Genomic DNA, 15,726 nt, shown 5'->3' with positions numbered 1-15,726 from the left:
CACCACCGATCATCATCCTTATCCGGGTCACAGGGTCACACGTGACCTCCATGACCAGGAATCGCCGCAGATGAGCTAGCGGCGGGGACCCAAATTTCCACGGGCATACCTGTACGCCCTGCACAGGACTCAGGATGCAGGGCGTATGCATACGCCTTGCATCCTGAAGAGGATAAAAATGAAAGAAGCCATCTGATTGGTTGCTACCACTCTTTCTCTATATAGGTTGTTTTGATAAATCCCTGTTATGGTATTTTTTCTGGCGTTCTTTTTGGCAAAAATGTCTCAATTTCATTTTTCCCTATTGCAGTGTTTCCCAAACAGTGTGCCTCCAGCTGTTGCAAAACTACAACTCCCACCATGCCCAGACAGCCTTTGGTGTTCTATGAGAAAAATTTCTCAATTTCTTATTTTATATTTCCCTTTGCAGTGTTTCCCAACCAGTGTGCCTCCAGCTGTTGCAAAACTACAACTCGCAGCATGCCCGGACAGCCTTTGTTCTTCTGTGGGAAAAATGTCCCAATTTCATATTTTATATTTCCCTTTGTAGTGATTCGCGGCCAGTGTGCCTCCAGCTGTTTCAAAACTACAACTCCCAGCATGCCCGGACAGCCAAAGGCTGTCCGGGCATGCTGGGAGTTGTAGTTTTGCAACAGCTGGAGGCACGCTGGTTGGGAAACACTGCCCTAGTGACTCCCAGCTGACCTCTGTCCATAGTTATATTACATTAATCTGAACTCCTGTACCGTTGCAGCGGACGCGCTTTATACACAGTATTGGTCGCACTACATCTGATTATGTCATCTTATACAGAGAGCGATCCTCAGCTTCTCGTAATTTTCTGGCTATTATATGTCGGATCGAAAAAGAAATATTCTTATAATTGAAAAATGCAGCGAATTAAGATGTAAGGTCCCTCAGCGCTGTGCGTACGGTGGCAGCAGATGGCGATTCCGTGTGGCGGTGCTATCCTCTAGTTATCTGTGATCAGACTGGAGATAGAATGGCGCTGACCTGCTCGCTGCCTATGTGGATTATTAGGGGAGACGCCTTGGCACCTTATGTGGTGCATGTATAATATTTACTTAAAGGAGAACTCCAACATTAAAAAAAAGTAGTAGCATGTAGCATTGCTTACCTATATGCACCAGTTCAACAAACAAATCCATTTGTTTGCACTTACTGTTGTACTTTCTGGTTGAGAAGTTGCTCAGGATTACAATTCCCAGAATGCATTGCTTTTCCTTAGCTCTTTACCACAGCCCTCCCATCCTGCCCACTCAGCTCCCACAGCACTCCTCAAGAGCTGCTGCTTAACATCTCCTTTTAACAGCAGACTATTGCACAATCAGTGAGGATGTAGCAGTTGCTGTATTCATTCCCTGTCTGCTTCTCTGCCTGTGGCATTGTTTAGCAAAAGGCAGCATGCTGTAATCACCTCATTCCTCCTAAATATCCCAATAAAGATATATATGACAGCAGATGGTGATGTAGCTGTAGGGGCTGGTCAGAGGTGATGACATCATTCAGGGATGGGGCTAGAAATGGCTGAGACAGCAGAAAATGATGGGTTGTCTCAGAAGAGAGGGAGATAACACCACACTGACAATGAAAGGACTAAACAACTTCCTGTCTGTAAAGAGAGGGAGTAACTGGGAGCTGTTGAGACAACCCCACACTGACAATAGAACTACACAACTTCCTTTCAGGAGAGAAGGAAGAGCCGGGGAGCTGCTGAGACAACACAACACTTACAATGAGATGACTACACAATTTCCTGTTTGGGGTGAATCCCACAAAAGGGCTGAAGCCAGTACAATTTGTGATGACACTATATTAGTAAGTTATATATCTTGGGGAGATAGTCTTATTTAAATACAATTTTCTGATTCGGCACAACAGGATGAGGCTAACTTTTCTGCTATCTGAAGACAAAGTGGAAAGGGCACCCCTCTGTCCCCATTGAAAATCATAAGAAAGGGTTATGTGCATAAATTCTACAGTGTATAGCAGACAGGTTATGCCAGTAGGTAAATAGGTGTCTCCCAGTAACTAGATGTCCCCAAAAGGTAAATGCCATGAAGTAGGTAGTTTCCAGCCATTAGGTAGATTTATTGCCCCTCTGATAGGTAGATTGTTGCCCCCCAGTTGGTATTTTTCCTCTGGAGGGATAGCAGGTACTCCCTAGTAGGTATTTGTTCCCAGGTAGTAGGTTGATAGGTGACCCTGGTTAATATTTGCCTTCCAGTAAGTACATAGGTATCCCAGTAGTGTCCCAGATAGTTGTTTTGTGACTGTGCTTCTGATGGTCTCTTAGGCAACACTGCCATCTACTGACAGGGTATTGTTCATATTCAGTATTACAAGGAGATATTTTAATTAGCTCCTATATATAGCACAACTATAGTACAACTGGAGATTAGTGAGAAGTAGGAGTTGACTAGAGTCAACTCAGAGACTAAGGCCAGTGTAACCCAAAGTCAAATATCCTAAGACCTGTATGTAGGGCTATGGCACAGACTTGGGGACCAGTAGCTGCCAATTGCATTTCAGGACCACATAACAAGAGAGAGGACATTTCTTGCATTTTCTTAAAGAAGTTTTCCAACCAAAGTTATGCAAGATTCCAGTGGGTAAGATGGTGAAAGCCACAAGTGTTCTAGGGCATTCTAGGCTTGACTTCCTCTTGTGGCTGCAGGAAGATGCTGCCTGCAGAATAGAAATAGAAAAAAATGGTAGTGACTGTGGAGGAGCTGAGAATTTTTTTTTAATTTTTTTTTTGGGGGGGGGGGGGGGGGTTATTCAACTTTAGGTGGGGTCCTACCTACAGGGGTGTAAACTTTCTTAAAATGGTACTGCATACAGTGGGTAAAGTACCTTCAGACCTTTAGGGGATCCCACCTACAGGAGGCAAAGTACCAACAAGGGTGGCAAAGTACCTGCATGGTATCCTACCTATGACGAGGGGGGGTTAGTGGGGGTGACAAACTACTTACAGGGGGGAACTAAGATGACTACTGTGTACGAGGCGGGAATCATCTTAAGGGGGGTATTACCTACAGGAGGCAGTCAACCCTTAGGAGAGTCCTACCTATAGGTGGCAAACTACATATAAGGGGACCTACTACCTACAGAAAGGGGTCTTACCTAGAGATAACACATTCAATGGGAGCAAACTACGTTCAGTGGGGTCCTATCTACAGGGGGGGTCTATGATAATATTCTTGAGGTATAAAGTGATTTAGTAGTGATTTTTTTAACACCTAATATTGTTTGAAAACATATAGTTATATATTTTATATACTGTTTACCTATCCATGGTTTCCCTATACAGAGCCCTGCTTTCATTCACACAGCTAGAAAATTAGATAAAACTCTGTCTGTCTCCAGTCACCACTAGGGGGCACTTACCGAATACAGATTTATACATACAGAATAAGTTTGGCAGTGGACTCCTAATGCCTTATTTATACACAAGTACTTAATAATACTTAAATGTGTGAATATATTGGAGCCCCAAACCCTTCTGTAGTCCTTCCGAAACTCTGGGATGTAATAAGCCGCAGTCTGAGATCTGGATATGTTTACATACAGTTGAATTACGTTTTTCGATCTTTTAACTGTATGTTCAGTTGTCGGGATGGAGCACAGCTGGTTTCACTATCATTATGCCTTCAGAGCTGTTTTTGCAATTGCCTGTGTATGCAAATGTGATTAGCGCTTACTGTGTGAAATTATCCACCAGGGCTTATAGGGCTGTCAACCAATCGGATCTGCCGCTTTCTGCGGCATGTGAAATGTGTCAGATCTGCTGCAATATGGAAATTTCCCTCTATACTGCTACATAATTCAGTAGCTCACAAAATGCTAGATGGAAACATTTTTTTTAAAAAGTTAAAAAAATAATTACTTAATTTTTATGTATTCTGCAAAATTTATTTCACTTAATTAAGAAAATAGTTTTCAGGGAAACCAAGGCGAGGACCCCTGTATACTGCAGGTATGGGGTCTGACAAGAAGTTGTCCTAGATAACTTAGGTTAGGACTCCAGTTAATAGGCACTATGGCTAATATTATAGTGCAGCAGTTTCCAAACTGTTTACCTCCAGCTGTTAAATTACCACAACTCTTAACATGCTGGGAGTTGTAGTTATTACCAGTTGGAGGTCCACAGTTTAGAGACCACTGTTATGGAAAGTACAGCTGATATAATGGAGAACTATACCTGGTAATTCCCCCTCTCTCCCATTAGCTAGATGCCCCAGTATATAGGTAAGAAATCCCAATGGTAGATATTAGGTAATGCCCCCTGGTGCCCCCCCAGTAGATAATGGCCCCCAGTGGGTAGGTAGATAGTGCTCCCTGTTAGCTAGATAGTGCCGGAAAGTAGGTAGATAATGCTGGTAGGTAGCTAAATAGTGTCGGTAGGTAGTGTTGGTTTGTAAGTAGGTAGATAGTGAAGGTAGGCAGGTAGGTAGGTTTGCAGGCAGGTAGGTAAGTTTGCAGGCAGGTAGGTAAGTGTGCAGGCAGGTTGGCAACCTTCCTCCCCCCTTTCTTAAATATAAATCTCACTCACCTTACCTCTTCTCCAGCACTGACACCTGGGCATTGTCTTTCTCCTTAAATGACACAGGACATCTCCTCTTCAGCCCTCGGATTACCCTGCAGGAAACAAATGATGATGTCATTTCATTGCGCACGTTGTTCAGGGTAAGTAGAGAGCCGCATGGGTAAAGTACTAAAGAAGGGATCCATGTTACCTGCTCCCGTACAGTACAGATTGGCATACTAAGTACGCAACCATACTCATTTTACCTTCTTGGGGGGCTGCCAGTGGATGGGGATTCAGATTTTTCTGCCCCCCCCCCCCATCTGCCTTAGCTGCTTTACGGTAGCATTAATTTCAGTGATCAGTTTTCTGTGGATCAGTTTCACTGAGAATCCACATTAGGTAAGAAGATCTAGTGATCTGTGCAACTTGGATCGAGGCCTGGTTATTGGGCTAAACAAGCCAAGATTTAAACTTCCAGCCTGGGGTTTTCTCTAATGGTGCCCGGTCAGGACACTGCAGCTGAAAACGCTGGCATCCTACTAAGTTGTCTGAATGCACAACTCGCTGCTCCTTACTGCTGTGTATAAGTGAAACAGAAAGGCTAGAATCATGGCCTGGTCAGAGGGATCTAGTTTTCTGTGGGGAAACATGGCCTGGTCAGATGGATCCAGATCCCTGTAGAGAAACATGTCCTGGTCAGATGGATCCAGATCTCTGTGAATAAACATGGCCTGGTCAGATGGATCCAGATCTCTGTGGAGAAACATGACCTGGTCAGATGGATCCAGATCTCTATATAGAAACATGGCCTGGTCAGACGGATCCAGATCTCTGTGGAGGAACATGGCCTGGTCAGATGGATCCAGATCTCTGTGGATAAACATGGCCTGGTCAGATGGATCCAGATCTCTGTGGAGGAACATGGCCTGGTCAGATGGATCCAGATCTCTGTGGAGAAACATGGCCTAGTCAGATGGATCCAGATCTCTGTGGAGAAACATGGCCTGGTCAGATGGATCCAGATCCCTGTAGAGAAACATGTCCTGGTCAGATGGATCCAGATCTCTGTGGATGAACATGACCTGGTCAGATGGATCCAGATCTCTGTGGATAAACATGGCCTGGTCAGATGGATCCAGATCTCTGTGGATAAACATGACCTGGTCAGATGGATCCAGATCTCTATATAGAAACATGGCCTGGTCAGATGGATCAGGATCTCTGTGGAGGAACATGGCCTGGTCAGATGGATCCAGATCTCTGTGGAGAAACATGGCCTGGTCAGATGGATCCAGATCTCTGTGGAGGAACATGGCCTGGTCAGATGGATCCAGATCTCTGTGGAGAAACATGGCCTAGTCAGATGGATCCAGATCTCTGTGGAGAAACATGGCCTGGTCAGATGGATCCAGATCTCTGTGGGGAAACATGGCCGGGTCAGATGGATCCAGATCTCTGTGGGGAAACATGGCCTGGTCAGATGGATCCAGATCTCTGTGGAGAAACATGGCCTGGTCAGATGGATCCAGATCTCTGTGGATAAACATGGCCTGGTCAGATGGATCCAGATCTCTGTGGAGGAACATGGCCTGGTCAGATGGATCCAGATCTCTGTGGATGAACATGACCTGGTCAGATGGATCCAGATCTCTGTGGAGGAACATGGCCTGGTCAGATGGATCCAGACCTCTATATAGAAACATGGCCTGGTCAGATGGATCCAGATCTCTGTGGAGGAGCATGTCCTGGTCAGATGGATCCAGATCTCTGTGGGGAAACATGGCCTGGTCAGATGGATCCAGATCTCTGTGGATAAACATGACCTGGTCAGATGGATCCAGATTTCTATATAGAAACATGGCCTGGTCAGATGAATCCAGATCTCTGTGGAGGAACATGGCCTGGTCAGATGGATCCAGATCTCTGTGGATGAACATGACCTGGTCAGATGGATCCAGATCTCTGTGGATAAACATGGCCTGGTCAGATGGATCCAGATCTCTGTGGGGAAACATGGCCCGGTCAGATGGATCCAGATCTCTGTGGAGAAACATGGCTTGGTCAGATGGATCCAGATCTCTGTGGATGAACATGACCTGGTCAGATGGATCCAGATCTCTGTGGATAAACATGGCATAGTCAGATGGATCCAGATCTCTGTGGAGGAACATGGCCTGGTCAGATGGATCCAGATCTCTGTGGATGAACATGACCTGGTCAGATGGATCCAGATCTCTGTGGATAAACATGGCCTGGTCAGATGGATCCAGATCTCTGTGGAGGAACATGACCTGGTCAGATGGATCCAGATCTCTATATAGAAACATGGCCTGGTCAGATGGATCCAGATCTCTGTGGAGGAGCATGTCCTGGTCAGATGGATCCAGATCTCTGTGGGGAAACATGTCCTGGTCAGATGGATCCAGATCTCTGTAGAGGAGCACTATATACAGTATATTATTAGTATTTGTTAGTACTCTATATGGTGGGCACATTTCTGCTTGCACTATATACAGTATGTTATTAGTATGTGTTATACAGTAGGCACTATTATGTACGCACTATATACAGCATATTATTATACATGTACATATAAGATGGACTGGACTGATTTTGCATGGACCACATGTGTTAGTACTATATATGGCGGGCACTATTCTGTATGCACTACAATATTACCCTTATATTTTTGAACTGATTTTATAATTTTTTTAAAAATTTGTTAAGCCCATTAGGAAAAACTGATTTGCGAATGTAATGTAAAGTATCCAGTCGTTTTACAATAGCAGCTCTATATCTCGTCCCCTTCTTATTAGTTCCCCCTGTTATCTGGGATTATATGCTATACCTTCCAGGAGTAGACCTCTAACAATCGAGAGGAACATTTAATTAAATAGAAATGTCTGCCTCCATACAAGCAATAAAAAGACCAGATAGACAGAGTATGATTACACATTATTAGGAGAGGACGAGCCCTGGGGAACAGATCCTTTTGTAACACAACATTAAATTCCAGCTCATTTCATATGCGCAGTTTAACACAGGCCCACAAGGAACATAGATTGTGAGAAAGTCAGCAAAACTGCTGGAATCACACACATCATCTGGGTGTACTATCAGATTAACCCTTTTGGTTGGGTCTAGATTAATGGTCTCCAAACCATGAACCTCCAGCTGTTGCTAAACTACAACTCCCAGCATGCCCGGACAGCCAACGGCTGTCCGGGCATGCTGGGAGTTGTAGTTTTGCAATAGATGGAGGTCTACCGCTCGGATAATAAAGTGTACTGTAGGTACTGATTGTATTTCTCAAATTATACTTTCCTATAAAAAGTATTTACTGTTTTGCAGCATTTTAACCACTGGATAATCCGAAACTGAAGGAGTCCAGATTTTATTTTTATTTTTTTTTACATAAAAAATTATGTTAAAAAAAATTGATGTTAAAGGGTAGCTCACGCCAACCCTCTTTTTTTTTTCTGTCCCTGCCTATTGCCCTTCTATCCCTAACCCCCCGCAGGCACCACGTCACTGATGCCTGCTGGGGGCGACTTCCGCCCTTAGTTCTAACAGGGTGCCTCCAGCTGTTTCACAACTACAACTCCCAGTATGCCCTGACATCTATTGGCTTACAGGGCATGCTGGCAGTTGTAGTGGTGAAACAACTGGAGGCACCCATTCATACCAACCAACCCCCCCCCCCCCCCCCTCACCTCCGGTCGCTGCCGCCAGCAGCAGATGGGGAGAACAAGCCGGGAAACAGGGAATCCGGATGAAGGATGTGCCGGGGAATCCAATTATGTTACCGGAGTCTGCAGAGAGAGTGCGGCCGCCATGACACAAACTGGGCTGAGGTACAGGCTGCGTGCCTGCTGTGGCCAGGGTGGCTGCTCCTGGACTTTACTGCGCTGGCTTCCTGCCTGTTTGATTGACAGACAGGAAGCCAGCGCACAATGAACAAATTTTGACTCATTTCTAGGCTGAAATGAGTCGAAATTCTGTAGTGACGTCACTGCCGAATGCATTCGGCCACTAGGAGGGCGACCCCTAGTGGCCGAATTTAAAAGTAATTTTAAACTGTTTTAAAATCACTTTTTTTAATTAAACTATATTAGAGATATGTACTCAAGTAGAAAACAGACATGGCGCACATCTACAATCTTGCACAATGATCCAATTGCTTCTCAGCATAATTTCAAAAACTAACAGGTTGTTAGTATACGTTTTGATCAAAAAGTGCAAAGCCCACTCGCCACGTCAAGGCCACCTATTCAGAGTGGGTCCCTAACGTCCCTAGCATGAAATGGCGTAGCACTGGGCGGCGACCACCACCGCCGCAACACCAGTGTCCACAGGGAGAACGACCCACTGGCAGAGCGGCCCCAGCGCCACTCAAACCAGTCCATGGGTCGCACCTCCCCGCAGACACGGCGCCACGGCAGCAAAGGACGCGGCACAGCACCACACCAGTGTGAACAGGGTGCCATAGTTCACTTAACATGCTCTCCCAGTCAAACTGGGAGGCTGCCAGGAAAGAAAAGGCCCATGTGTAGCTAACTACTACTTATATAGGGTTGGGCTGAGGGGGTGGGGAAGAGTGCAGACAACATATTCAAGCAAAAAAAAAAAGTCTGACTGGGAGAGTATGGTAAGTGAGCTGTAACATCCTGTTCACACTGGTGTGGTGCTGTGCGTCGTCCATTGCTGCCGTGGCGCCGTGTCTGCAGGGAGGTGCGACCCATGGACTGGTTTGAGTGGCGCTGGGGCCGCTCTGCCAGTGAGTCGTTCACCCTGTGGGCACTGGTGTCGCGGCGGTGGTGGTCGCCGCCCAGTGCTATGCCATTTTATGCTAGGGAGGTTAGGGACCCACTCTAAATAGGTGGCCTTGACGTGGCGAGTGGGCTTTGTACTTTTTGATCAAAATGTATATACTAACATTTTGATATTATGCTGAGAAGCAATCAGATCATTATACAAGATTGTAGATGTGCACCATGTCTGTTTTCTACTTGAGTATATATTAGAGATATGTTGTAGTACTTAAGTACTACAACATATGAATTTTTTGTTTTCATGACAGTGCCCATTTAAAAGGGGGCTATTCAGGATCAGAAAAAGAGAGCTGATATCTCCCAGAAACAGCACAACCCCTATCCTCAGGTTGTGTGGGGGTATTGCAGCTTAGTTCCATTAAAGTGAATGGAGCCAAGTTGTACTACCACACACAACCTGAGGACAGGTGTTGCACTGTTTTTGGAAGAAATTAGCCTTGTTTTCCCTATTCCTGGATAACCCCTTTAAAGGGAAATTCTAAAAAAAAACACATTGATAGCATAGTTCTTGTCACAAGCCTCTATGCGTCTCCTGATACATCCCATGATATAATTAGCTGCTGCCTGGCACCAGTAACTAAAATTGAGCTTACTGTTCACCAGCATTCCTGTTCCCTATGCCTGGCTAATATTCTGACTTTCTGTGACCTGACCTGTTTTCTGGCATTGCCTTTGCCTGTTGATTTTGTACCATGGCGCTATCTAGGTTCGACCCATAGCCTGTTTCCTGACATTGCATTTGACTTCTGATTTTGTACTAAGATTCTCTCTAGGGTTGCTTTTGGGATCTTGTACCTTATCTGCCTGTGTGTTACCGACCTGGTTTGTTTGACTCCTCTGACACCCCTGTATGCAGTCCAGTGCAGGGGCTATCGCTCAGTTGGGGGATACTGTTTAGGTAGGGGCAGTGGTTTGGGGTGAACTAAGATCTGCATTGTTCCTTACCTAGAAAATCTGCAGTGTATATAACTAGAAGTGTCCTGTATATCTCTATATAGTAGCAAGAAATTAAAGGAATTCTCAGCTCACCCTAAGAGGCCCCGAGGCGCACGGACTGTGCGAGGCAGCACCACTTAGCAAGATAAGAAACTGGATGTCCAGCGCCAGGATACATGCAAAACAGGTTCTTTATTGCTTTAAAACGCCATGACAGGGGTCAGAGTGTGACGCGTTTCAGGTGCGTTAGCTAACGCACCTGAAACGCGTCACACTCTGACCCCTCTCATGGCGTTTTAAAGCAATAAAGAACCTGTTTTTCACGTATCCAGGCGCTGGACATCCAGTTTCTTATCTCTACATAGCAGTCCCGGTCCTGACTGCCTAGCCTTCCACATCTATATCCAGTCATAATTTGAGGGGCCTGGGGTCCATGGAGCCAGCAGTACAGAATAAGGGACTTTGCAATCTGCCACCTGAGGCGAGATACTCATCTTGTCTAATGGCAAATACAGCCCTGTAAGCAACAGCCTACACATGACTAAGAAGAGTAGATCGGCAATGCTACAGACACATTCTACCCAATATTTTATTTAGAAACTGACATTAGACAGCACGACTAAGAATTTACCTTGGGATTTTCCTATAGCAACCCAAGGACTTATGTATTTACAGTTTTTAGGGAAGGTACCGTATTTTTCGCCATATAAGACGCTCCGGCATATAAGACGCACCTAATTTTATAGGATAAAAATCTAGAAAATAAAGATTCTGAACCAAATACAATGTAAAGTATAGGACAGTGATCTTCAACCTGCGGACCTTCATTTGTTGCAAAACTACAACTCCCAGCATGCCCGGACAGCCAACGGCTGTCCGGGCATGCTGGGAGTTGTAGTTTTGCAACATCTGGAGGTCCACAGGTTGAAGACCACTGGTAAAGGAGGTAATACTCACGTGTCCCCACCGCTCCGGACCCGTCACCGCTCGTCACCACTGCCCTGGATGTCGCCCTCTATCGCTGTCGCCGCGTCCCCGGGTTGTCCCCGTCGCTCCGGAACATCTCTGCTGCCCAGTATCCTCCCTCTCCGTCGCCGCCATGACGTCGCTATGCACGCCACTCCTATTGGATGACGGGACGGCGTGCGCGACAACGTGATGACGACGAAGGAGAGCGACGGCCATGCAGGGGATCCCGGCACGGAGCAGACGTCGAGGAGGCAGGTAAGGTCCCCCCCCCCCCCCGGTGTCATGTAAGCTGTTCGGGACGCCGCGGTGGTCCCGAACAGCCCGACTGAACAGCCAGAGTTAGTGTTATTTTCACTTCAGACACGGCGATCAAAGCTGACTGCCGCGTCTGAAGCGAAAATAACACTAACCCGGCTGTTCAGTCAGGCTGTTCGGGACCGCCGCAGCGTCCCAAACAGCTTACAGGACACCGGGGGGGGGGGGGGGGGGGGGCCTTACCTACCTCCTCGGTGTCCGCTCCGTGCTGGGATCCCCTGCATGGCCGTCGCTCTCCTTCGTCGTCATCACGTTGTCGCGCGCGCCATCCCGTCATCCAATAGGAGCGGCGTGCGTAGCGACGTCATGGCGGCGACGTCTGAAGGGTTAATACAGGGCATCACCGCGATCGATGATGTCCTGTATTAGTGGCGGCTCCCGGCCGTTGATGGCCGCTGGGACCGCCGCGATAGGTGTGCATTCGCCTTATAAGACGCACCAACTTATACAGCGTCTTATACAGCGAAAAAATACGGTACATATGTGTATGTATGTAGGGATAAAAGCTTTTTAAATTGTAACCATTTGCAATGAATGTTTATATTCATATATATTTCCAGTATATAATTGCTGATCTATATAATCCCTCCCATTAGCTGGATACAGTGAAATACCTTAGCGGGGGAGAGTTACATATTTATGAAAACACTTTACCTCCTGTTTGCTTAATAAAGGTAATGTCACTCAGCTCAGCAGGCGCCTCCGTTCATTTACAGGACAATCTATCTCGTTTTACCGTTATTGACTAAATTTACATATTTAACATGTGCAAAAATATTTATGTGAAATAATTCATACGAATAATTGTAAGACAATTTTACAGCAGGAGTTACTGTGCATTAATCATTGTAGATTGGGGAACAGCCCAGTAGAGGCCAAAATAGGTCAAGATAGGTGTCTTGCCGCCCATAGGAACAAATCATATATATTTTTTTTATAACTTAGACTTTAAAAAAGAAAAAGAATAAGAAAAACTGTGCCAGCTATAGTGTCCGCTCTTGATAATCAGTGCCGGGTCACCTCACTAAACAACGCCCACTACTTCTCTACTTAGCGCCTCTTCTATCTTTCAAGTAGTGACATTTGAAGAACCAATTCTTTGGTTAAGAACAGTATGGTAGGTGGGATTATATTTGCACATAGATAAGGCTTCTATAGGGACCCAACCATGTGACTACATGTAGTGCGCGATGCTGTCTTACAGCCCATTAGTGACACTCATACTATTGGATCAAGTGGGCTTCCCAATCTTGACACTCCATTATACCCTGAAGGGTCTTCATTGTTTCCCAAGTTTCTCCCTTAAAGGGGTACTCCGGCTCTTAGACATCTTATCCCCTATCCAAAGGATAGGGGATAAGATGCCTGATCGCGGGGGTCCCGCTGCTGGGGACCCCCGTGATCTTTCACGCCGCACCCCGTTAGAATCAGTCCCTGGAGTGTGTTCGCTCCGGGTCTGATTACTGTCGATCATGGGGACGGAGCATTGTGATGTCACCGCTCCGCCCTGTGTGACGTCATGCTCCGCCCCCTCAATGCAAGCCTATGGGAGGGGGCGTAACAGCTCCCATAGGCTTGCATTGAGGGGGCGGAGCATGACATCACACGGGGCGGAGCCGTGACATCACAATGCTCCATCTCCGTGATCGACAGTAATCAGCCCCGGAGCGAACACACTCTGGGGAATGATTCTAATGGGGTGCGGCGTGCAAGATCACGGGGGTCCTCAGCGGCGGGACCCCCGCGATAAGGCATCTTATCCCCTATCCTTTGGATAGAAAGGAAGGATTGTCCGGCACCAGGTATGTTCTAAAAGATCACTTCTTTATTCATGCCATAGCAAGGAAACAGACATTATAAGACTGTAATAATCTGATGCGTTTCGCTCTCTCTTGAGCTTAAACATAGACCATAGGATAGGGGATAAGATGTCTTATCGCCGGAGTACTCCTTTAACATAACAAGCAAACCACACAAATGGGAAACAATTTACTTAAATTGGCCCCTACAATATTAATGAACTTTACATAAATCTTTACAAGCAAAAACACCATAAGAAATTGTATAATATATCTTAACAGAGAAAATGCCTCTTTCTCCACTTATCAGAATTTTTTTTCCTCCTCCCATATAAACTCATCATTCACTCTGCAAAGACAACTCAAATGGGTATTGAGATGGAACAATTCACTAAAAGTACCAGGTTACAGCATCCCAAAAAGTCTATTGAGAAGGGAAGGGGAGGAGTGGAAGTGGCTGAAGAGAGACTAAGCCAAAGAGGGACACATTAGGAGGCTTCAGCAGCTTATAGTTAGCTCACCCCAGATTCACAGCTTACACTGCTTACTACTGCTCTACAATGTCCTCCATGTTGCTGCAGCTTCCGAGGGGGTGCTATAGAGATATAGGGAAATATGAGCCTCCCTTCTCTGTGTGCAGTGTATGAAAGACATGGCAGCAGCTATTCTGCACCCACTTGCTCAGGGACAACTAATAATTACAGTAAGAGCCTGTAGAGGGGAAATGGGCAGTAATGCCCACTATTTTTCCTGCAAGGGGTGGGGTCTGTGATTAAAAAGTGGCACCCGCACAACAACAGTCAGCAATAAGTGATTGTTGCATTAACAATAGGAGGATGCTCTATCATCAGTGAGTACCACAGCTGATGCTTTAATGGGACAACCCTAGGTGGAACATGGGACTGTCCTGAGAAAAGGGTGCACAGGCTGTAATGCATTGGAAAACATAAATGTAATATGTACCTTATTGAGACATTTTCTTTTAATAAAATTTAATATAAAATAGATAATTGCAAAAGTAAAAAACAAAACAAACAAATACAATTTTAATAAATAAAAATCAGTAAATATAAAACAATATTAAAGGGGTTCTCCACCATAAGGTGATTTTAGTATGTACCTGGCAGACAGTAATGGACATGCTTAGGAAGGATCTGCGCTTGTCTTGGGCTCAATGGCTATGCTGTGAGATTACCAGAACACTGTGGCTAGCTTTCTCTGAACTTGTATTTCCTGTTTTCAGTTTTCTTGTTTGCCTACAAATCCCATGATACCATTTTCCTCCTTGCCACACATCAGCTACCCCACCCATTGAAACATAAATGAGCTGCAGACCTGTGGTTTTCAATCAGGGTGCCTCCAGCTGCTGCATTAGTTGCAGATTGATCCCTCCACCCATTGAAGCAGACAGGCTCCCTGTCATCAGCTGACTAGTGAGTCAGGTCTCGACCGCATTGCAAGCTGGGAAAAATCCGAGACAGCAGTCATTTTGTGTGCTGGTAAAAATAAATATTGGGATAAGAAAACCATCACATACAGGTACAGACATTATATTATGAACTACACTAACTCTACAGCCCCTGTAGCATAGTCAAATAAAAAAATTACCGGAATACCCCTTTAACATAGGTGGTATGCTCCTAACCATAACTCTCTATATAAACAATAGCAGACATATTTTCTATTTCTTTTTACAAAAAGCCAAAATATATATATATATATACGGTATATGTGTGTGTGTGTAGGAAACATATTTTATATTTATAATATATATATATATATATATATATATATATATATATATATAATGTTGTGTTAATTATACTGTGAAATAATGACACAACAATTCACTCCTAGGCCCAAAAAAGAAAACCAAACACAGCAACGTCGACCAAAAAAATTAATAAATAAATAAATAAAAATGAAAAAGTTATATAGTGCTGGAGTGTGGTGCAGCGGATTTTCCTTACTCCCTCCCCCATCCTCTTACTCCCTATAAAAGAACCGAAAAAATATTTTCCAAAACAATGGTCCGGATGAGCATCTTAAAAAAAAAAAAAAAAAAGAAAAAAAAACCCTGACTATGTTTCCATAAATTACTGAAGTATGAAAAATGAGCTGTCTTGTGCGAGACAGCCTTAGCGTATTTGTATCATCATTACGCCTTTCATGTGTGCGGCATCCTCGCTGCATGCAGATAGCCGGCTTTTATAGGCTTATCTTCCCGCCGCAGCCTCTGGTGTTGCAGCAGGTTGCCTTTTTTTTTATTTAATTTTTTTTTTGTAACGAGAACTAGTCCTGTAAAGAAAACTCAGCATCTGGC

General features: G+C 45.0%; 1 long non-coding RNA gene across 1 annotated transcript; it reads right to left on the bottom strand.

Moving 5' to 3' along the window:
- Positions 1-2,379: 2,379 nt before the first annotated feature.
- LOC130284003 (uncharacterized) lies at positions 2,380-15,062 on the bottom strand. Its single transcript, XR_008846898.1, has 3 exons — positions 14,739-15,062; positions 4,577-4,662; positions 2,380-2,709 (listed from the first exon to the last, which is right to left on the bottom strand). It is a non-coding gene; the product is annotated as an uncharacterized LOC130284003 (long non-coding RNA).
- Between the last annotated feature and the right edge of the window lie 664 nt (positions 15,063-15,726).

The sequence above is a fragment of the Hyla sarda genome, chromosome 8 (genome assembly GCF_029499605.1).
Source record: "Hyla sarda isolate aHylSar1 chromosome 8, aHylSar1.hap1, whole genome shotgun sequence".
NCBI lineage: Eukaryota > Metazoa > Chordata > Amphibia > Anura > Hylidae > Hyla > Hyla sarda.
This window is presented reverse-complemented; position numbering and strand designations above follow the sequence as displayed.